Source organism: Cibotium barometz, chromosome 17 (assembly GCF_041138505.1).
Source record: "Cibotium barometz isolate CiBa-2024 chromosome 17, ASM4113850v1, whole genome shotgun sequence".
NCBI lineage: Eukaryota > Viridiplantae > Streptophyta > Polypodiopsida > Cyatheales > Cibotiaceae > Cibotium > Cibotium barometz.
Window position 1 is genome coordinate 33,057,117 of NC_141062.1, and position 25,052 is coordinate 33,082,168.

A 25,052-nucleotide genomic window follows, 5' to 3' on the forward strand; every position below is an offset into this window, starting at 1 on the left:
GAAAATCAGAAATAAGCAACAAATATCTTGGGTGCTAAACAAAATTAAGGACAAATTAGAATATTGGAAGATCTCCACTTGGCCATTACATGTACGGCTTCGAATTGTTCAGTCCATTGTTCTGGCTTATGTCCAATTCTACCTTCCTCTCTTACATTGGTCATCTCGAGATCTTTCTTCTTTTATGTCTCAAGCCATGGAGATTTTTTGGAAAACTAAGCTTCATAAAAAAGCTTTAAGGTTACTCAAAATGGACCTGCTTTGCTCGCCAAAAATGCATGGTGGTTTGAATATTATAAACATCAAATTTCATGTGCTGGCAAGAAAGATCACTATGCTCAAAACCTCTTTTCAACAAGAGCAGCCTTGGTGTATCATGTTGGCGATTTTGTGTGGTCGGATGCACACAAATGCTTATGGTCGTTGGTTGGTTGATCCATCGGAAGTAGTACTTGGCAAATTTCAAGGTAAAATCCCTGGTTGTCCATTTTCTACTTCCTTGATTCAGGATTGGAAGAAAGTGCTCTCTCGCATCAAATGGTCTCCCCATCCTGCTTCTATAGCTTCCTCGCTTCGAATGGAAAGCATACATTGGAGTGCTGTTTTTTACTCTCCCCTTGCTGTACAACAACCAATCAGAGCTTACAATCTTATGAAATTGGGCATCCGGTTCATTGACGACGTAGTGGATACTAGAGGGCAAATTCTTTCTTTTCCGGCAGCATGCCAACAATACAATCTTGGGATGCATCATAGATCTATATGGAAAGCTATTGCAGATCTCTTACACCCTTTCATTCCGATTCCAACATTGGATGTAAGAGACAGGCTTCAAGATTGGCATCTTCAGTCTTCAAGTTCAAGATTATCCTCTCAATCTTTGCATCTATTGACTTCTATACAGGCTTATCGATTGATATTACCTCCTCCATGGATTGCTAGCATGCTAATTCTCTTTGGCATCTGGATAAGTCTTTAGCTTGGTGGAAAGCAAAATTGACATTGATATGGAAGTTGAAAATGCCATTGAAATAGAGACTTTTTCTCTGGAGATGCATTGTCGGTATTTTTTCAGTGGGAGTGAAATTGGCTCAAAGAAGGATTGCCTCTCCTCTTTGTCCAAGATGTCATCATACTACTGAGAGTGTTCCGCATTTATTGTGGTCTTGTTCATATTCCAGAGACCTTCTGGACAAGATCTCCTATTTTTTATCTCTCAGATTTCCTGCACACAGGTTCTACAAGTTTTTCTGGATGTTTGGCACGTTTTCAGCTTCTTTGTCATAGTATTCTCTTTTCTTCCATTGAATCAGATACTGGGCCTTATGGACCCTCTGGCTACAGCGAAATCATGCATATCTGAATTCACCCCTTCAGCACTCTTATGAGTTCTTCCGAGCCTCGTTGCGACAGTCCTTATATGATGCCGTGCATGAGGAAGATTTGGATGTTTCTTGTGTTCAGCTTTTCTTTTACTGTTTCTGATGGATAGGGCATAGGCTCTTTTCTTGAGCACTGCCCTGATCTTGCATAGAACTTTTTTACTGCTGTTTTTTAAGTTCTAGGGTTCAGACATCCTCTTGATGTCAAACCCTTTTGTACATTTATGATATAATGCAATTTCAACTGGTTTTACAAAAAAAAGTGTGTGTGTCTATAGCTTGTATATTTTGGCTCAAGGTATGGCTTGGTTTGAGTCAGCTATGCATGCTCATCTCTTGTTTATGGAGTAAAGTTGTGTGAAACTGCCATGATTTGTTCCTTGATCATATCTATTAAGATCAGAATTGTGGGCGTGTATACGAAGATCAGAATTGAATCGGTCTATGGTGATCGAAATTGAGTGTGTTCATTTCAAGAGAAGAGAGAGAGTTTTAATTGTCTTTTGCTTGCAAGCGACAGAACGAATTTGCAACAATAAGTTTTTGTGTAATTTTATTAATGAAGAACCTTTTATAGCTTGTCCAATGTCGCATGCGCATAAAGTAGGAGAGAAAATTAATGGTGTAGCAAATGTCAGGCGAGTGCCAATAACCAAATACCTATTCTTACCGATAACGTTTTAGAGTACGGAGAGTGTTGCATATAAGACTTATCCTTAGAAAAAATTGGGGAATCCTTGGCAGAAAGTTTGCAAGTGATGGCAGACATGGGGGTGGAAGCAAGCTTACATGAAGTCATACCAAATTGAGAGAAAATTTTGTCAGAACAATTAAGGTCCTCAATTGATGATCACAAAGGACTTGGATGCCTAAAAAACATGTGAGGGTTTCTAAATCAATGATTTGAAAGGCTGAACCTATTTCAACCTTAGCTTGTGAGATAATAACAAGTGTAAACCCAAAAAAAGGGATATCAGCAACATAGAGAGCTACCACCAAGAAGTGGGATCTTACATATCAAGCATAAATATTAGGCTTAGTCTAAAACTGGGTAAAACCCCTAGACAATAGGAAAGCACATTGAATTTTGGTACCAAAGTCTACGAGACAGTTTCAAACCATATAAGGAACGATAAGTGTGAATAGAAGCCCTAGCCACTGGGCAGCGCCCAAGCTCACCCACAAAAAGCTGACTTTTTCTAGCAATTGGGGCTTGGGCAGGCAATGGACAGCCAAAGTTGGCTGGGGCTTGTGGGCCTTGAGCGGGCAATGGGCAAGCTATCAGGAAAATTGAATTTTAGGGAACCTTGGGCGTTGCCCAACCGGTGTGTAAACTCCCTGATTCCCTACCTACTCATGCTGTGCAGTGATACTTCTCCCTCTACTACACAAGTTAATCCCTCCTCACCCAACTCCCAAGAAAAATGTTTCTTGTACTCGCTCTCTTGAGGATCTCTACAATAACACTAATGCTCATTTGGCTGAGTTCGAGTCTTCCCTCACCGAGCATGCCTATGTTGCAACAGACACTAACTCTAACTTGCGCGACGATCTTCCGATTGATTCGAGCCCCGATGTTAATGAAGCATAACAGAGTCGTGAAGCCTCTCATTGGTGAGCTGCCATGTAGTCTAAGCTTTCTTCCTTGGAGGCCTACCACACATGGACGTTGGTACCTCTTCCTCCTAGACGTAAACTAGTCACTAGCCGATGGCTTTTTCAGCGTAAACTTCGCCCCGATGGATCAATTGAGCGCTACAAGGCACGCTTGGTCGCTCGTGGTTTCAACCAAGAAAAAGGCCTTGACTATAATGAGACTTTTCCCCCCATTTTTCATATGTCCTCCCTGCAGCTTGTCCTTGCTCAAGGAGCAAGATTGGATCTCGAACTTCACCATCTTGACATACAAACAACGTTTTCTTCATGGTGATTTATTGAGGGAGATCTACATGCAATGTGCATCTTCCGATCACCCTACTTTTATTTATCGTTTAGGCTATAAAATTTTATATGGTAACCTAAACTAAAGGCCCAAGGCTCATTCAGTTCTATGTCTCACATGAGAAGGGTGCCATCAAAGTATCCCACAGACGGTCAGAAACCACATGCCTAGTGTGAACCCATACCTCCTCCCTCTCTCCTCGATCTCCAGACCCCCACCCTTGAGTGGCGGTGCCCAGTTATGTTGAAGAGCGCGTAGCTCCACATAGTTACTGAGCTCATAGCTAGTCTTCTTGATGTATATACCCCGTAAGTGGGTAACCAAGAAGTGGAACAATCTTACCTTAAGACGTTCGTCATGACAAGGACCTATGCACGAGTCGCGTATGTACAATATTTGTACAAGTTATCCACATCATAAATCTTGGTAGCCTCCTTAGGCCACAGGAGTCTCACCAGACAGCAAGACACATGTGCTTACTATCGAGTGCTGTACATATCTTGTGTCCTGGATGCATCATCCGCAACAAGAATGTGAATGGATGCTCGTAGCATTCATGACACCTTGTGTCCTTTCAGCCTAAGCAGAGATAAGATAGCGCATGCCTTGCATGACTGGAGTCCATGCCATGCATGGTGGTTATTACACGCCTGCGAGCCTGCATGCACCTTTGTAGCCATGCAACCCACGCAGCAAGACTGTAAATGATGATGTCATCAAGGAAAATTTTCTCAAATTTTCCAAGATATGGACGTAGAACAACATTCGTAAGTGTTCAAAAAATAAGAGACAGTAACATTGGTTAAAGTAAAGGATCTAACCAAAAACTTTATAATGCATGAACCCTGTCCTAACGGCAGGCTTTAGGGAGTTAATACACAGAGCGCTCGCTGAAGCTCCCGCCTCCCCTCTCCCTGCTCGTCGCGATACTGCACTGCGCCTGTCGCCCCCCCTGCCTGCTCGCCCCCCCGCTCTTTCCCCCCTCCGCCTTCCCTGCATTGCCTGCCGCCTGTCCTTTTAGCCCCCCCCCCCCCCCCCCCCCCCCCCCCCCCCCCCCCCGCCTGCTTCCGCTGCTGCGCCCCCCCTCTTTTTTGTTCCGCTTGCTGCCGCCGCCTTGCTCGCTTCCTCTCCTCGCGCCTCCCCTCTTGTCTTCGCGCCCCCCTCCCCTCTGCTGCGCCTCATCCCCCCCCCTCCGCCTGCTCGCTTCCTCCCTTCCCTCTTGCGCGCAGCCCCCGCCGCCTTCCCCCCTTTTTAGGGTTTTTTTCTTTTTTTCTCCTTCGCCTTCTCCCACCCCCCCCTCCCTCCTTTTTCTTGCTTCCGCCCCCCCTTGGGGTTTTGTTTTCCTTTTTCGCTTAGTATCCCGCCTCTCTGTGTGCAGTTCGGTTCCAGCAGGATCCCGCCTTCGCCGCAGCTTCAGACTCTGATGGAGGCTCCTCCCGCCCCGCCTCAGAGGGACTCATCCGCAGCCCCCTCGCCCGCCCCTCTGAGGTCACCCCCATCAGGCTTTCTCTTTCGCCGGAAGAGGAAGCGAGCCTCACCGCAGAGGTGGAACGCCTCCAGGCTCATCCCACCATCTGCCGTATAGTCGGCACTCGCCCCAACAGAGGGGAGATCAGGGATCTTCTTCAGGCCCGCCTTCTTGCAGATGTGGGGAAGATCCTGGATGTACAGCTTCTGGGCCGGGGACATTATCAGATCGAGTTCGAGGCCGCCCAGAGCATTGCCAAGGTCGTTGCCATGAGTCCCCTTGACATCAGGGGTGCTCGGGCTTTCTTCAGACCTTGGCAGCATGGATTTGACCCAGCAGCGGCGGAGCAGGGAGAGCGCCTCTTCCATGTTACAGTTTGTTTCCCTGGTCTCCGCCGGGAGTATCTTCCGCTCCTCTCCAGGCTCGGAGCATTGGTGGGCTTGGTACTAGAGACGGGCCCCTCAGCAGCTTCAGTGGTGGCCAGAGCAGCTGGGCTACCTTCGGTCAGAGTGTTGGTGTCTGACATCTCCTCCCTTCCTAAGGTCATTCAGCTACCTAGGATAGAGGGGGGATGGATAGATCAGAGAGTGGAGTTCTCGGGGCTCCCGAACCAGTGCTTCATTTGCAGGCAGGTCGGTCATCTGGCCAGGGCCTGTCCTCGCAGGAGACCCCGACCCTCACCACAGCAGAGCAGGCTACTGATGGCCCGCCCACAGATTCGGCTCGGCAGGCTGCCTCCGGGACACCTGCTCAGGCCACAGAGACCTCGGAGTGGCAGCCTGGACAGGGGCGCCGCCGAGGGAGACAGCCACAGCAGCACGCCCAGAGACCGCTGCAGCAGCAGCCACAGTCTCAGCCTCACTGGGTCCCCGTGAGGAACAGCCTTTCTCCCCTCCAGGAGGAGACCCTCGCGGCGACGTCTGAGGACCAGGAGATGCCAGCACCCCACCTTCACCCCCCCCACCCCCGTCCCCTCCCACCGCCTCGCTTCCACCATCGCCTCCTCCCGTCTCCGCTCCAGTTTCGACAGCGGCTCCCTCTCCACCTCCCTCGCCTCCCCCTCCTCCCCCTCCGCCCGCCTCACCTTCCCGGGAGGCCCTGGCAGTTCCCTGGCGCTCACCTGCAGTCCGGAGAGCACTGAGCACTGACCTCGCTCGAGCATCACAGAGGAGACCTATGCCGATTAGGGCTTCACGGATTTCATCTATCCGCAGTTGGCTGAGTCGCCTTGGCATTAGACAGCGCTCGGAGGCTTTTGATTATACCTCCACACGGCTTTTTGGAGCAGAGGGCCCCCATGAGCCAGCACCCATCCAAGTTCATGTAGTGATACCTCCGGCCCGCGGGGAGGAGGCACTAGACTCAGCGGTGGCCTTCTCGTTCCCTCTATGTGGCCCTTGCAACCGGGAGTGGACTCTAGAGCTCGCTCTCAGCACTTTGAAGACTCAGGAAGTTGAGTTTTCTCATCACATGAGCGATCTGGAGGTGACAGATGTGATAGGCCGACTTTGGGAGTTGGCTCATTTTTTCTTGGATCCCGGGAGTGTGGATACCTCAGGGATTCGGCATTTGGTCGTGCGCATAGTGGCAGACTTCGCACGCGACCCTGGATATGTGTGTATACACGAGGTTGCTCTGTCAGAGCGGGAGGCAGTCGCCATGGGCCACAGCCACTGGCACCTGATCCGGGATTCTTGCAGTACACCGGGTGGGCAGATTCGCAGCCGTTCGGATGGGGACTACTCTCCATCCAAGCCGCTTGCGAAGGCCCGCCGTACGGCTGAGATAGCATCCACCTCAGTAGGGCATCCATGAGGATCATCTCATGGAATGTACAGGGCCTTGGCGGAGCACACTTTATACGCTATCGTGGTTGCTTGAGGCAGGAGCTTCAGAGATGCCTGGTTGGTGGCAGCATTGATATTTTGATGATGCAGGAGCACCACTTGGGTGAGAGCAGGATCCGGAGATATGGTTCGGTGATGCCTGGTAGATGGGACACTTTTTGGTCTGCAGGGTTTGGTCCTTTGGGTGGACAGGGAGGAGTATGCATGGTCATTGCAGATGTATGGCGGCAGGCCATTGTGGATCGAGGGATCATTGTGCCTGGTAGAGCACAGTATGTCATTCTGAGGATGCATGATGAGCTATTGGGTGTGCTCAACATCTATGCGCCCAATCATGCTAGTGCCAGAGCAGAGTTCTAGACTCAGGTTACAGATGCATTGCCAGAGGCCGCACATTGGTGTGTTGGGGGAGACTTCAACATGCTTGAGGACCCGGCAGATAGGGTGGGAGGCAGTCATGTTACAGTGCATGGCACGGAGCTTGCAGCTTGGGACCGGTTTTGCATGTCACTGAGGATCACCGATGCATGGCAGCATGGGGCTTTCTCCCGGTCCCAGGACAGTCTTAGTTTCTCTCGGTCGGATCGCCGGCAGGGAGGGACTAATCTATCACGGATTGATCGCTTTTATGTGGGCGACTGGTTAGGGGAGCGAGGGGGCTCCGTCGGCATTCTCGCTGGCACCTCATTTTCAGATCATGCGCCAGTTATATTGACATTGGAGGAGGGGACACGGGAGCCCAGCTTGCAGTTGAGGATCCCAGAGAGGGTACTTACAGATCCCAGTCTCGCTGAGGACATTGAGAGGATCTGGCATGATAGTCAGTGCTCTGACCAGGATGCAGCGGGCCAGTGTGCCCAGGGACTCATTGATCTTAGCTCTTTTCTACACGCTGCAGCTTTGACACGACTGGGAGAGATTCACAAGCGGGAGCAACGGCTGAGACGCAGCCTTGCTTCGCTACAGCGCCTTCAGGAGCAGCAGCCTGCATGTGAGTGGGTGGCGTCCCAGCTGAGCTAGGCACGCCAGGAGGTTAGAGAGGTAGAGGAGCAGAGACATGAGTTTTACTATCGTCGTCAGGCCTCTCAGTGGACGCAGCTTGGTGATAGAGTGACTGGAGAGTTTTTTGAGATCACTGGACCCCGTCATGCACGAGCAGGAGTCCGCCAGCTTGGTAGACCGGATGGATCAGTAGCTACTGAGCTTGGGGAGATCAGAGCCATTGCCACTGCATTTCAGCAGAGCCAGCCACCACTGAGGATCGAGATGTTTGCAGACAGACTGTGTGGGCCCATGTGCAGAGGAGGGTCACAGACCATATGCGTACAGTTCTAGGTGCGCCTCTGTCAGAGATTGAGCTTGCCGAGGCCTTGAGGGTCCTGCCGCGACATAGTTGCCCAGGGGAGGACGGACTGACGCCGGCCTTTTTTATGCGCTATTGGGACCTTTTGGGGCCAGGCCTCCGCAGGGGCTTTCAGCATGTTTTGGACACTGGGGTGATGCCGCAGAGCTTTTCAGAGGGCTTGATCTATCTTATCCCCAAGGGGGAGGGAGTATCAGATGACATTCGGCATTGGAGGCCTATTACGATCCTCAATACTGTCTACAAGGTCTTAGCAAAGGCCTTGAGTTTGAGGATCCAGCCCTTCCTGGGGGAGTTGATTCATGCTACTGCTACTCAGACAGGATTTGTCAAGGAGCGCAGTATCCTTGACAACATCTTTACTTTCTGGGAGGCGACGGCCCGAGCTAGATTTCTTGGCGAGGACTTGGTCGTGATGCTTCTCGATTTTGAGAAGGCATACGATAGAGTTGATTGGGGTTTCTTAGAGGGCACTATGCTTCGCCTGGGCTTTGAGCCAAGATGGATCAGAGGGGTGGCAGCTCTGTATTCCACAGCTCGTAGCCAGGTGCTGATTGCAGGAGGACGGGGGCCGAGTTTTGAGCTGACCAGATCAGTCCGTCAAGGGGTGTCCTCTCGCCCCTTTCCTTTTTCTCTTCTTTGCGGAGGCTATGAGTATGTATTTGACGGCAGAAGAGGTTGGTTTGAGAGGACTGCAGCTCCCAGTCCGAGGGGAGGACCTGCTTGATGCTGAGTTTGCAGACGACACGGGCTTATTTTTGCATGGCCATGAGGCCAATCTTATTCGGGCTAAGCAGTCGCTCCAGGTTTTTAGTGCAGCTTCGGGAGCATTGATCAATTGGCACAAGACAGTGGCCTTTTGGATCAGTAGTGCTCCCACTCCGGCATGGAGCCCGGACCCCGGTTTTAGATGGATTCCTCCAGGCACAGCAGTGCGGTATTTGGGATGCCAGATTGGCCTAGATTTGTCACCTGAGCAGCAGATTGCCCCGCTTCTTCTGAGCATTCGGAAGAAGCTATTATATTGGAGTACAGCTCGACTATCCTTGGCTGGGAGGGTGGTGGTGGCAAATCAGGTGCTGTTAGCGACCATGTGGTACATTACGTCTTGCTGGATTTTCTCGAGCTCTTGCATCAGCCAGGTACAGAGGTTGATCAGGAACTTTCTGTGGTCTGGGCGGGACGGTCAGCCAGCTCGGGCAAAGGTTGCATGGGCAGTGGGGGCGGTTTGGGCATTATAGATCCAGTCGATCAGAGTAGAGCCTTATTGGGGAAGCTTATTGTTCGGGGGTTGCTTCCAGGCGTTGAGCCTTGGAAAGAGCTCCTCTTGCAGCGGCTGCTGCAGGCTCGGGCGCCCCTTGCAGGGGGTACTTGGGCACCAGAGATTCGCTGGATCTTCATAGAGATGAGGAGGACAGGCCTCAGTAGAGGATGGGAGGACAGATTTGCTTTGAGTATCCTGAGAGCTTGGGAGCTGCTGAGACCGGGGCTCTCTCAGCGACCTCCTTCTTGTGTTGAGGAGCAGGCCAGACAGCCGCTCATCTGGAGCCCAGCGGTTCGCACGGAGCAGGGTCATATGCTGGGTTCTCGGCCTCGTCTAGCCTGGGGACCTCGGCAGGCCCAGCTCGTAGTTTTGGAGACTGGCAGGCTTTCTGCAGTCTACAAGAGGAGATCCAGGTGGAGAGGCTGAGTCACTTCAGAGGGGGGTTGATTATGAGGGATGATATTCAGGAGGCACTCACAGAGGAGTGGTTCACGCCTCTCGAGCCAGTGGCCCCACGGTGGATGGGAGCCTTTACACAGTTGGAGATCCTGATTGCTGTCAGAGCTAGCACTGAGGATGGCAGATGCCTCTACTATGAGATTCAGGATGAGGGCAGACTCCAAAGAGTGGAGGTGGAGTCGCCTTTGGTTGCAAAGTGCACCTTTCAGAGGATTCGGGTAGTGGCCGCCGCTTCTCGGAAGTGGCATATTGACCCCGACCCTGCTGATGTGCTTCCGGATTGGCGCATATTGGCATATGCAGCGCGCCCCTTGGCCCGGCTACAGTGGGACCCCGGGGAGTACGAGTGGCATGATCCTTATGCATCCCTTGAGGCCACAGAGATCACCTTTTTCCAGTATACTGTTCGGCTGGGGCGGCATATTTTGACGGCGAGGAGGACGGTTTCTCCAGTGTGGCAGCGGGGCACTGGCGACTACAGGGACTCTCACAGGAGTTCCTGGAGGATTTCTGGGCTCGGCTCTGGGCTAGTTGACAGACCCGCAGGATCTCGACTTTTCAGTGGCCACAGGGGCTCAGCAGTTGGCACTTGGCTTGTTTACAGCGGTCTTCCGGCGGCCTGCGTCCCGATGCGGCCACCCTATGGAGACACAGAGACATCGCCTTTGGGATTGCCCTCAGGCACAGCAGATTTGGTTGCGGATGCTGTGCGTATTCTGGGCCCCCTCTCTCCAGAGGGTATGTTTACGTGGGGTGCCGCTGCTTGGTCGACTTCGTCAGGGCCTGCTATGGGCTATGAGATGGAGCAGGGCAGTCAGGCCATCAGATTTATTAGGGGCCAGCCTCGCCTGGTTCCGGCACCGGATTTCTCGTCCGCCAGCTGGACACAGGAGAGAGATTTACGATGGAAGCTCCTCAGCAGCCTCACCATCTGGTTCACCTGGAGGGCCCGATGCTTTACGGCCTTTGAGGGGAGATTGGAGCCACCAGCAGAGACTGTACGGGGGATTTGGCAGGAGTTGATCCACACCCTGCGAGGACAGTACGACCGCATCCGGGGAGACTCGGATGAGGCGATCTTACGGCGCCAGGCCTTTCACACCACTTGGTGCTATGGCCCTTTCTACACCTTACACACGGGATCCCCCCGTTGGCACTATAGGCCACCTGTTTGTCTTCCCCCCCCCCCTATTGTATGATTTAGCCGCTCAGTTCTTTGTACTGATGCTTGTATTTTGCAGCACCTAGGGAGAGTCTCCCGGGCTGCCATGCTGTATTCGCTGCTCTATCTCTCTTAGGAGCAGGAGAGATCTTTTGTAGCCCTATGGGCGTTTTTATATAACTAATGAAAGGATTTTTTCTCGGGAAAAAAAAAACGGCAGGCTTTAGTCTTACTGAGAGACGTATCTACTACCTCGTGGGTAAGCATAAATAGGAAAAACTTTTTCCCTAAATAAGAAACCATCCAGAAAAGAATGTTAGTGTTTCACTAAACAAAAGAGAATTAAACAATTCTGAAGTAGAGTCGTACTCTAACCATATTATAACATATATGTCTAGGATTGTATCCTCAAACATAATAGAATTCAATGGAACCATTTACCGAGATCTTACTTCCGATTGTCCATTGTTTTGCGTGTGCCGAGATAAAATATTTCCCATGGCCTTCCTTAGGCCAATTGACACGTAAGTCGTATTTACGAAGAGAGCAATCTTTGTGAAAATACCAGACTGCATAAGATTTGCAAATTCGGTGAGACCTTCCACCTTCTCTGGGTCACTGCGGTCGCATTGGGTACCCTCGTAGAGCCCCACAAACACAGTTTCTTCCATCCTCATGACGGTGTTATGAGTAAAAAGAAGAACTGAAGAATCAGTCGAAATAGAACTTGTAGCACTCGTAGTGTGAAGTCTTTCTCCTGGGACTGAAATCGAGGCTTATGTGGAAAACAATGGAGCTACTACATCATCAGTACAGTGGCAATTGAACACCAAACCAAAGGTGGCATAGAACTACCCATCTGTAATGAAGATAAGCAACATCACAAAGTGCTATTCCAAAGCGAAATAACCAACAAAGCTGGCATTGAAAGACTTCAAAAAGTTCTATTGTTCTGACAAACCATATGGCTGGAATCATATCCAAAATTAGGTCCCTGGTGAAACCCATCTTGCGATGACCCAAATTTGTATGTATGCTCGTGCATACACGTAATCTTTGACCACTTTGGTTCAAATCCAAAACAATTTGCGCTATGCAATGAGTCTATTGTAAATTATGCACCTTGTACATATACTCTTTCTATCTACACACACATTGCGTATACGTAAGTATGAACTGATGGCACATGGGCGTAGATAAGCATCTTATCCCAACTTTTGAAGAGCTGTGAGTACAACGAAGAACAGCTTGCCATAGCCATTTGTGAAGAGATTTCTTGCGCTCTAAGAGCTTCCACTGTAGCACATTGTATTTCTAATCAAGTGTAAGTGCTTCCTATATGCTTATTGATTGATTAGAGTCCAATTTTATTTGATTTGTGCACTCTTTATCTTCATGATTAGTGAGCTAATTCATGTGATTTAGGGTATCAAATGATGTTTATTTTCTTGCAAACTCGATTGGGAAGTGTTTCCTCATGTTCCTAGTGCCGTTGCTAACCTAAAAACTCAGTTTTACCGCCCTGGCGAGCCAAAAATTGTGATTTTTTCCATGCTCGGAATCAAGGTTTGAGTACTTGGTTATGTTCCCTAGTGTCTTGAGAGTACGCTCATGAAGTTTTGTGGTGTTTGGAGCATGTTTTCCCATTGAAATGCATGATTGTTTGCTCGCAGATAGTGTTATTGTGTGTGCTGTTAGTGTTGTTATTCCCTGTCAAATGCTATGTTAGTGTATTCATTGTCTTGCTAGTAGACTCCATAGTTCCTGATAAGCATTATGTCTGCCTCCATGCCCTAATCGAGTCCCTCCCCTGCGTATTGACATCTTTGTGTTAGTGCTACAAACTATGCTCCATCGTCCGTCGCGGTGACCCGCCGCTAACATTGGCGCCGCTGCCAGGGACGGCGTCCCTAGATTAGTGAGTCTATTCCTTCAGTAGCGCTTTCGTAGGATCCTTCAGATTCGTTTAGAGTAACACAGTCTAACTTGAACCCTCTCCAAATTTCATCTCATTTGAATGCAAAAAGACCCCCCTATTGCTCAAAATACTACCTGAAAACTGCATTTTTCAGAGCAAACTGCATGAAATCTAGAGTTTTTGACATCCAATTGAAAATGGGACTGGCATGCATGGTCTATAAGGTGCCCTCTACATGGTTGTGAAGTCAGATCCAAGAAATCCTAAAAAGTGAAATTTCGTGATTTTTGCCACTTGCCCAGATAGCACTGAAACTGATGCCTGAGAGTAGGAGGGTGTTATGCATGCTCTAAAACATACCCCTACCAAGTTTCATTGAAATTGGACTCAAAAAACCCCATGCATTGCTCAAAACACTGCTTGAAATCTGATGTTCGAGTAGAAAATTACTTGTCTAACTGAGATTTGGTGATCAATTCTGTATTGGGTTGCACACACATGATCAGGAACCCTATTGGTAGTGAAGCTAGAAGTAGGGCCTCTACTCAAGAGAGCACAGCTAGATCACAAAGCGTTATTGCAAGGCTAGTAGTAGAGGATTTAGCTTACGAGACCCAGTCAGACTCAAGCATGGACACCACATCTTCTCACCTCTCTAGGTCTCACGGAATTGATATGGACTATGATGCCAAGATAAGGTTTCACATGGAAAACACTTATGGCGCTAAGATCTACAAGGACGTCCTCATGAATCGCTATGCGGTTAAGTCGAGGATCATCCCTTTGACTTTGATCCATCGCCATGGGTAAATTACCAGGGAGATCGATACATGGGTAGAGATGGGGTCATGTACCTTATCATAGACAACCTGGATGTGGTAGATATGCTAGGAGGTTCAGTGTCAATTGCACCACACATTGTGGATGAAGTACCGCCTATGCCAGTCCAATCAAATCTTAAGCTGATTAACTCTGTGTGGACAAGAAGAGTCCCCATAGATGACGTCACAAGAGCATTGTACAAGAGGGAAGACTCGGGTGTACAGAGTTCTTTTATGAAAAAGAGAATCCATGGGGCTACAGTCTATCTGATCAAAAGGTGTTATACATTTTTGTCCAAGAGTCTATAAGCCTTCATCGACCTGTGATCTTCGAGGACAAATATGGGCAAGAATGGAATCTCTTGTTAGAAGACGAAGTGAGGAATTTCACTTACTGGGGAAGATCTATTATCAGAGATGAAGCAAGCACTTTAGAAGTCGGGACTTATGTGTCTGTACCATGTCCTACACCAATTGCTCCAAGAGTGTCTTTCGTGGAAGGACTAGTAGCACCAAACATGCCATTTGAACCAAAACCTGCCGAGTCGGGAATCACGCATGGAATGAGTGGTCATCCGGCAAGTAGAGTGCCAACAAGACCACTTCCTTCATCTTTTACGCCAGGATTATCTACTGGGTTTCGACTAGGTAGATCCTCTTGGGAACCAGCACGCAACAAAGTGAGACCATCCCATTTTCAGAAGTGGGTTAAGAAGTTTAATAGCTCAGGTGATTTACATGATCACTTGGCATCTTTTAGACAAGTGGCTCGAGCAGAAGAGGTCCTTGATCTACATGTGCTAGTCGAAGGATTTGGATTGACTTTAGAGGAAAAAGCTCTCTCTTGGTTCCAAACCTTAGATCCGAGGGATTTTAGAACGTTTGAGTGTAAGCACTCTGATCCAAGACTTTAAACAAGTGGAGAAAGATACAGTGAGAGATTGTGCGAATCGCCCACGTCAATACATCTCCAGATATCCGGTTAGTGAGCTTCCAAGCCAGCTCAAACTGGTTTCAATTTTTTTGGAAGGTCTATTGAACAAATCTCTTCATGCTAGCCACTACAGTAAAAAGCACAAAGTGCTGAACGAGTGCATCTATGATCCCATTGACCTCGATGATAATTGTGACTATGGCGATGACGCAGCCACAAATGGATCTGCAACCGAGAGAACTCAACCGACACAGGCTGATGCCATTGCGGAGATGGTCACTTGACGCATGAATCAAGTCTTCAGACCACGACAAAGACCATTAGAGCCACAAACGAACAAATGGTGCGACTTTGAGTAGAAGTGGACTAATCATGAAACGCAAGAGTGCTACCATCGCATTAGATATCAGAGGGAACACAATAGATACCATTACTCCTAAAAGGGCTTTTGATGTCGAAGTTTCTCCACTCTCCTTAGCGTGCACATGTGCGTGAGTGTAGGACTCTTCACCACTCACCACCACTTAAGTAATTTAGACTTAGACTCTTATGCTTATCTCATCCAGCATGAGCGACACACTTAATAGCTCAACTCTCTAGCATGAGCATAATTCCACGCCAAATGAAGAAAAAGAAATAAGCTTTAAGTACATGCAAACTATGTACACAATGTAGATATAACTTGAAGCATTGGGACTGACACCTTGCACATTTGGTGGCTTGGCTACCCGCCTCTTGACTCTATGCCTACAAATATGTTTTTGTTGGTGGCGACTTTGACTTTCTTTGATTGTATCTTGAAGTACACAAATATGAAATTAGCATACCTTGAGTAGGGGATCTCCTTTGGTAGAGTTGTTGACTTTGAACTCCCCTTTATTTTGCAATGTTTGAAGCATAGCAAATGCTCCAAAGCAAACATCTCCTCCGCATTTTGATCCAAGTTTAATAATAAAAAGCGTTGAAATGGTTTGGATCAAACATTGGATTTGTAAATGTAACGATTTGCAAAGGTGTTGGGACATCTGATTCAAGTGCCCTTGCTTCTAGTTTTTGACATCAGTAGAACTTGTTTTGGGAACCCACTGTTGACCTTTGTTGGACATTGTTGTTGAAGAGCTTTGGGGTTCTTCTAAGGCAATGAGTTTCTTTGGAACCCACTTCAGTTTGTAGCAACTTGCGGTTTCGTTTCTAGCAACCTTTTTTGGTCTCCATTTGTATGTAGAAGTTGTGTCTTTAGGTTGATTTCCATTGGAGACATAGCTACTTCTTTTGGTTTGTGCCAGGGCTTTTGGTAACCACATTTGTGATTGTCCTTCATAATATCCTTGAGCAGCGATGAGGTCTTCAGAAACAATCCACTCCTTGTAGGCCTTTGACTTTATGCTCCTTGCATGAATCCGGACTAAGTTGTTGCTTTCTTTGGAAGATATTTGAGCCAAGTTGTCCTTAGGAATCCATATCTTTGTAGAGATTCCTGTTGTTACCGTTTGTCCCGTGCGGAAGTGTTGTTTCGCCATTGTCGTTTCTGCTTTGATTTCCTTTGCTTTCGTGTTGATCTTTCAGTGGTTGTCCTTCTTCCTTGAGGTTCACTTGTCAAGGTAGTCTTCTCGGAAGGCACTTTGTAAGCAATGAACTCCGGTTTTGGCATCCAAAGCTCTCTATTGCCATGGCAATATCCTTGTGCTTCTAATGACTTTTGCATAGAAAGCTATCCCATTGAATTGACGCTTTGCATGGCTTGGCGTTCTACCCATTTATGCTAGTCTCGATCACGTAATCTTTGTGCTTGTATCCTTTGTTTTGGCACTAAAACTTGTTGAGGTTGTCGTTTGTGTGCTTTTGGTGATGGATACTTTGGTTGGTAGATCTTACTGTGTTGATGGGCCCTTTGTTTTGTGCCTGTTCCTCTTGTTCTTGTCGAATATGAATGTTGCTCCTTTATGAGTTGATTTTGAAAATGTCCTTACAGGTTTGCTGAGGTTGATGCCCTTGCATTTGCTGTTGGCGACGAGTCTGGCTCTTCTTTTGCCTTCCCTTTATCAGCATATGTACTGGTGCTGCGCATGGGCTTGCTTACTTGAGACTCAAGAGTGTTTGAAGCATCTTGCAGAGTTGCTTGATCATCTAGTACAAGAGGCACACTCAAGCATAGCTTATTGTCTCCTGGGATAGACAGTACAAGCTTGCTTGTCCCTCTATAGCATTGACGTTGAGCCATCCAATGCCGACAAAGGACTAATTCTTTATCTAAATGCCCTTGAGCCATGACAAAAAACTTTCCATTTTTGGAGTGAGAGTTTATACTCAAGGAAATATTTAAAACTCCAATACATTCACCAACAAAGTTGTGTAAAATTTATATAAAATCCGTAGAAACATCAAGGTTAGGCTTACCGAGAAATCGCCAAGTCTGATGGGACATCATGTTCGTCGCTACACCTCTATTAAGTAAAGCTATACTTTGAATCTGCATCCCATTCTTACCTTGAATATCGATAGCAATTCTTGTGAGTGGAACAGAGACTTTGACATGCTTATTTGCACTGTTTGCATCTTGTTGGTTTGGTTGTGCTTGCTCTTGAATCTTTAAGGTTCTGTACCTGTTTGTGAGCTTGCACTTAAGTCCTTCAGTGGATTGTTCTTTAGTCTTGGACTTGGTTTTGCAGGTTCTTGAGTGGTTGGAGATCCGTTGGCACTTGAAGTGTCTATTGATATACCTGGTTCTGCAATGACACAAAATTGTGCCTCTTCTTGAACAGATGAAGATGTTAGCATTAGGGTCTCCTTGTCGAGTTTGACTGTTGAGCCAATCTCCGAGATGATTATAGTCTCTATTGAACTTTGAGTGTATGTTGGACGTTCTATAATCACTTCAATGACTTCCCAATTTGTGTTTTCATGGGTTTTTTCCTGTTCTAGAGAATCTACCCACTCGTGGCTTTCTTGGGTTTCGGTTTCAGGGATTACTCTTATCATTGTAAGATGAGAACCCTCTTCATCACAAAATTTTGTGGGAGTTACTTCGTTAACACACACATCTAGAGTAGCTAGGATGTCTCTCCATCCTGCTAGCTCTAGTTCAGCTTCCGAAAATGGTTCTGGAATATCGTATCTCTCTCGTCGTCCATCAGGTTCGTTTGCAGAGCCTTGTCCGTCTGAAGCTCCGCACATCCATCTCTCTTTTTTGCGAGAGCTTATCCAAGATGGAACTGAGGATTTCTCTTTTGTGGTTGCAGACTCAAAAAAGCTCAGATCCAAATGTTGAGGAGACCACTAGAGATTGAAAGAGACCAGCGTGTGACCCTCCTACAGGGATTTATGCAAAAGGAGGAGCTAGAGCAAGTAAAGGAGCTGGAAGAGAAAGACACATTGCTGCCATCAGGACCACACACAAGCAAGAAAGATCATCTCATGAATACTTTCGTATATGTACATACTCAATAAGATCGACAAGCCAAGGCACTTTTTTCTCACTGGGTTTTTTTCCCTCGGCCAAATCCGGTGTCAAGCACCAAATTTTGTTTTCCTTTCTCATGTCAATACCACCCTCAATAAATAGCCTAAGCTACTACACTCAATGGAGCTGCTATGAGCCAGATCGCCATACCCTCTTTGCAGCATTCCACCTTGCCAAAGCAGTTCCATCACCCACACGCGGGAATAATTAAACGGGAAAGTTAAAGTGCGGATTGGAGAATTGGCTGCGGGATTCAGAAAAGAGCCCACATTGTACAAATTCATCTTTCTGTAATTCCTACGGGGCCATGGGCTTCCGAATTGTACAAGTTTTGAACCCACAACCCATTTGGCCTAGGTTATTAGCCAAAAAAACTCAATTTGTGTGTATCTTTTGATAAGTCACTTTTGAAGAGCTGTGAGGACAGAGAAGAAGAGCTTGCCATAGCCATTTGTGAAGAGATTTCTTGCGCTTTAAGATCTTCCATTGTAGCACACTGTGTTTCTAATCAAGTGTAAGTGCTTCCTCTATGCTTATTGATTGATTAGAGTCCAATTTTGTTCGATTTGTGCACTCTTTATCTTCGTGATTAGTGAGCTAATTCATGTGATTTAGGGTATCAAATGATGTTTATATGCTTGCAAACTTGATTGGGAAGTGTTTCCTCATGTTCCTAGTGCCGTTGCTAACCTAAAAACTCAGTTTTACCGCCCTGGCGAGCCAAAAATCGTGATTTTTGCCATGCCCGGGAAGCGAGGTTTGAGTACTTGGTTATGTTCCCTAGTATCTTGAGAGTACGCTCATGAAGTTTTGTGGTGTTTGGAGCATGTTTGCCCATTGAAATGCATGATTGTTTGCTCACAGATAGTGTTGGTGTGTGTGCTGTTAGTGTTGTTATTCCCTGTCAAATGCTATGTTAGTGTATTCTTTGTCTTGCTAGTAGACTCCATAGTGCCTGACAAGCATTATGTCTGCCTCCATGTCCTAACCGGGTCCCTCTCCTGCGTATTGACATCTTTGTGTTAGTGCTGCAAACTATGCTCCATCGTCCGTCGCGCGGCGACCCGCTAACATTGTTCTCTCTCACACATGTATGCTTGAAGCTTGCTTCTCTAAGCTATGGAGGAATCTCCTTTCTGCCAAGATGGAGCAAAAAGCCTATGTATAGCTGCTACACTAAAGGAAATTGGTAAAACTCTTATCTTGAAACAAACTATGTCTCTTGCTTCTCTCTAAAGCTTTTGTTTCTGCAATGCGCAATGGATGCATTTTGCTGCTGCAATAAGAATGGAGTCCCTTCACAGAATTGTCAAAGGAATCCATGATGAAAGCATCAAAGAAAAGATCTACGAAATCTCTACACAAAATCAAAGAAGAACACAAAAAATAGTGAAAGAAAGGATCTATTGGATCTTCTTTGTCAGAAAGAACACCATGAGCGCTCTGCAAAAACGTCAGAGAAAGAGTTACGAAAGAAAGCTATGTGTAGGACTCCTTTCTTCTTGAGAGAAATTACTTGGCTTTGCAAAGAAAAGCAAGGACTTTTTCCAATGCCCTGTGTAGAAGAGAAACCTCCATAGCTATCTGCAAGGACTTTCTCCAAAGCCCTGTGTAGAAGAGAAACTTCCAGATTTCAGGCATTCTCTTCCAGATTCGCACATAAAAGTACGAAAAATACAAATAATCATCGAGTGGGAATAGAAATATGAAAGAGTAACCACCGTGCAGGAGTATACTCTCATCTCGGAACACCACCCCTCATACTAAAGAAGAGTTGACGAGCACTCTAAGTATGTAAGAAATGCACCCGGTGAAGCTCTCCTATTTTAGAAGATAGGGTTAGGAGGTAGTCCCACTCTCCACGAAGAGTTTGAATAATCTCTCCCCAAATCTAAGCGAGGACATGCTGGTAAGAGTAGGACTAACCTCCTAATACAAACCTGCATCTGCCTCTCCAAATGCACCATCTTGTGATACTCGCCACTATATCAGAGATCTCTATGCAACTCTCTTATGGAACCTCTAGTAATGTAGATAGAGATCCTCTAGAGCACAAGAACAAATGTTTGCCTCATAAAGCATATGTCTCCTGGAGCCTGGAAGCATCCAACAGAATGAACCCCAACTAATATATCTCATGTCCGATGTCAGTCTCTGGAAAATCGTACAAGTACCTCTCGAAACTGTATGTGCAAAGACACAAGACCATAAGCAATGGATCAAGGTCTCACCAGAAGGCAACCAAGTAGCACATATCCAAGGGCGATTCACATCACCAACTACAACTTGTCTAAATATCCATGGCATTATCTCTACCCACTTCTCTCTCATCCTCACCTCTACTCTCCCTCCTATCTCTCAAAGCCATATCTGTTTTCTCTATCTACAAACATTATTTGCTAGTCACTCATGGCTCAACTTACTTGGTGTTGTCACTTAAGTTGTCAAGAATTACAGTAGGCTTCAAAGGATGGGTTGTCAAGAATTACAATAGGCTTCAAAGGATGGGTTGGCCGACCATCAAAGCAAAATTAGAGCAATTTCATCTTGGATTAAAGGCAAGCTACCATCTTGAAGGTGTCAGTCACATAGAGCTTCAAAGTCACTAGCACTAAGTCTAAGAGAGCAAGGAAACGTTTCAGCCCCGAAACACAAAGTTTCACCTGGCAGGTGGTGCCCGATTGTTTCAACAATCAAAGGATGAGGACTTCTGCCATTTCACGAATAGAAGGCTCTTTGGGCAAATAGAGGAGGGGATTTCAGCTCTTTGTTAAGGGTGTTACTTGTATAGAGAACTTTTGCTTGCAACCCCCTCCAAGAGATCATCTTTGGAGTTATATGCGCTTAGGAGTCTCAGAATGCAAGAGTTTCACGAGTGGTACAAAAAATGGTGTGGTGATGTCAATGGTGAATGACACTTAGTGGTGAGTGTGAGAGCAAGTCGTGAATGGTGAGTAGGTAACAGTAAAGTGTAGTTGAAGTGCACAATGTGAAATTGGGAATTGTATTGTAGGTGTGTGTGCTAGTAGATGTCATGTAACACTATGCTGTGAGAAGTGACGAGTGTTAATCATTGTTAGAGACCTCTATGCTGTTGATGTCGCCCAATGTAGTATCTATCATACCATTCTAGACCTCATTGTTTTCTTCTCTTATGCTCTCTACTCTCACTCTCTTGCTTCTTGCTAGATTGATTTTGTGCATTCTATGTACTACTTGTCTATTTGTTTTTGAGCGAAAACATGAGAGGAGGATTGAGTTCAGATATGCTTGGAGTGTTAGATCATGCATTGGTGTGTCTCTTCCTCCACACTACATACAAGAATCCACATAGCACAAGGTGAGTGACACATCTTACCGGTGTTGATGTTTGAGCTTGCCATGTTATATTGGTTTGCATTAGAGAGGGGCCTCTGCTCTCATACTGCAATTTGGCAAAGCTCCATGACAGAACTACAAATGGAGATACAATGAAAGACAAGGATAGCAAGAAAGTACACAATCGGTAGAGAAGTGAAAGTACACAATAAGAGTAGAAGCAACACTAAGGCGGGTGTCACACGTGTCACGCACCCATGGCTGCCGGACACACAGGAAATGGCAGCCTTTGATTTGCTAGACAAAAAGTGGACTGCGGGTGCAGAATAATGTCAAATGGCTGATCCTAACCCTCCTGGCCATGAAAGAGGCGAACGCCTTACCACGTGGGCTAGCCTCATTTGTTGAGGGTGCCTTGCCTAGAGTGACACTAGCCTAACTAATCCAATGATAAAGAGTACATGAGCCCTCAAGAGGCCAATATATGTAAGCTCCATAAGCACACGTCTTCAATGTTTTTTTTTTCTAGAACCCCTTGTGTTTACATTTTTACTAAAGAATATTAGACCCTTTTCCTATACAAGCTATAGATTTGTTAGAAATGCTTTTAAAGAAGAAGAAGATTTATCACATAAAATAGTCAGCATGGTGAAACGAGAGCCTTGTAATAATCCAATTTATGCCCTTCCAACGCAAAAGCATCCATGTGATAATACTGGTTCACATAGGGAGGGGAATAGACAGCTGCTCAGGGTCAGCTCATAGGATGATTCACATTGTAAATCTTGTATCTCTCCGATCTTTCCACATCCTTGCAGGTAAAACAAGCCATGGGAAGAACTTTCACCATGTCACATACATCATCAATAACCGCATCATGATACAATGAGCACTTCAATACGGATGTTACACATACTATCAATCCTCCCTTGATTTTATCTAAGATGCTTACAGTTGATAGAAGCAATCTCCAGGCTGCTTACCTTGCAATGCTGCTAGGGAAAGGTTGCTTCATGACACATCCCTCTTCCAAATTGTTTATACATGTTGCCTTTTACACACGACTGGGCTTCCACGCTGAAACAGCAATCGTAGTGCGTCTAGCCCATCAACATCCATCCATTCGCATCATCATGGATGAGAAAATCCTTGTGATGATGCTGTTTCACATAGGACCTTGATCTGGACAGAATTATTGGGGGAACAGGCAACTGCTCAAAGCCAGCTTTCGTGATGCGCGCATGCCATTGCCTGTAAGTTTCGAGTCTTTCCACACCCTCACAACCCACAATGTTGAGGATGTCACAGTAGAAAAAGCTCCTTTCCAATAGAAGCCTTTGAGGGGTGTCGCCCCACAGTGTCTCTAGCATGTCAAATATATTAGCAAAGGAGTACAGGGCTTCATGGAAGCGAGAGACAAAGAAGGGTGAACTTTGTGCTAAATAAGTCCTAACTCCTGTGAGAAGAAGGTGAGGGTTGAGGCTCCGCATGAAGGTGAGCAGAGGCACTTGATGCAGTTTACAACAAGGACCTCACCTTCATGGAGGTTGAGGGAGGCCGCATCAAGGTCTTCCCACTTATCAGACAATGGCATGGTATTGGAGGGGTACATTATAAGTTTTGGCATACGCTGCCTGTGTACCCATGTACACATATCTCTGTCCCAGTCTCATAGAATAGTCCACAATGCAAAGTAGACCTCACATACCTCAATATGCGTCTCAATGCATCCAAATGCGGTTTCCGTGGAACCTGCATAAACTGACTCACCAACCCAACAGCATAGCTCAAATCTGGCCTGGTGATCGTCATGTATATCAAGCTTCATACTATGCGCCTATACATAGTAGGATCCTCCAAAATCTCTCCTGAATCTGCACTCAACTTGCCATTCTGATCCAATGGTACTGAGATAGGCTTACAGCCTGTCATACCATACTTGGACAACATGTCCAAGCCATACTATCTCTGCAATAATCTAATACCATGTGGTGACCGAATCACCTCAATGCCCAAGAAATATCTAAGCTCCCCCAGATCCTTCATCTCAAACTTCTGTCTAAGCAAGATCTTTACATCAAAGATCTCTGCATCATGGTCCCCCTGTAATGATCAAGTCATCTACATAGATGACAAGCACAACCCCTCTATCACCATGTCTCACATACAGCGAGAAATCTGCATTGGCTACATGAAAGCCAATAGTGACAAGATATTCAGAAATCTTGTCAGACCATGCTCTTGGTGCTTGCTTTAAGCCATACAAGGCTTTCTTCAACCTACAAACATGCTCGGGGTGACTCACATCCTCATAACCAGGTGGCTGCAACATATACACCTCTTCTTGCAAATCCCCATGCAAGAATGCATTCTTTATATCCATCTGATGTAAAGACCATTGCTTTGACGCAGCCACTGCTATCACAACTCTCACTGTTGCCATCTTGGCAAGTGGGCTGAAAGTTTCCTCATAATCACTGCCATATGTCTGCACATACCCTTTGGCTACCAATCTAGCCTTATACCTGTTTATCCTTCCATCACTGTTATGTTTTACTTTGTACACCCACTTGCATCCAATGGCTTTCTTGCCTTCAGGCGATTGCACTAAGTCCCAATTCGTCAACCTGAACCTCCAAGCATGGAAGTTATTCTTATCAAGCTTCTTAACCATAATCTGGGTTATCCCATCATTTGATATGTTGGTAAACACACAATTTTACCAGAAACAGCACTCTGGTTTGTCCTGCACAAACTGCTGTATTTTTTGCAGCGGTACTGTAGTACTCTCAAATGTCACAACCAGTGACATCAATGTGCATACATACACCTAGTGGCAACTGTTGACCTCTTTGCAGCACCCACAGTGTCTGCACAGTCAATCTGTCTTCCTGCAGTTCTTAAAACAGAGTTCTGCAGAGAATCGATGACTTACTCGCAGTGCTCGAAATTGTGTGCTTTCTGAAAAACGGAGGCCCAGACGCGCCCGAAACGCGTTTTCGGCCCAGAAAACTTTGTCCGATAGGACATATAGGACGGTATAGTTGCCCTATAGCTTTACTCCCGTGAAGAAAGCTCCTCAATCAGAGATCGTTTGCTGGTGTCTCCCGTAGAGCTCCCGACAAGGGTGTAGTCACCAACACAAATAGGGAAGAGTAGTTGAAGCTCTTATCCTCGTACCGCTTCCTGTGGTTCTCTTTGCAGCTCAGCCCTTAGTACGAACCAGGCTCTGATACTATGAAAAGATGCAGGAGGGAAGAGAGCTTGAGCTCTTGCAAGCACACACACACTCACAAAATCCTAATAGAGAACACACAAGGTGAGAGGCTAAAAATCTTCTTCTTCTTCTTCACTCAACACTCAACACACCATATACAAGATAAGAGTACTCACAATATGAAAGGTACTCAACCAAATACATACAAGGGTTCTCTAAAGTGTGAACCCAACTAAATGAGCTGGCGCTATAACTATGCCAGTCTCTAGAATGGCTGTCACACAGCCTGGCATCCCACTGGCTGCATATCACCCATGATCTCACCAACCATGCCAGTGGTGTAAGTGTGGGGCCTATCCCCCAGGCGGGTCATCAGTGTCCACCGCCTCACTAGACGAGCTCGATATGTCAACAGACTATACACTTAGAGAAAAGAAAGCCATTTTGCACTCGGGATCCACATTTGAGTGTCAATCACATTCCTGGACGATGGCAAG

The 25,052-nt window shown here is 46.6% G+C and overlaps 1 protein-coding gene across 4 annotated transcripts in view; it reads right to left on the reverse strand.

Moving 5' to 3' along the window:
• LOC147629903 (carbonic anhydrase, chloroplastic-like) overlaps positions 1 to 25,052 on the reverse strand; it is a 116,937-nt gene that overhangs the window by 24,336 nt on the left and 67,549 nt on the right. The window lies entirely within an intron of this gene.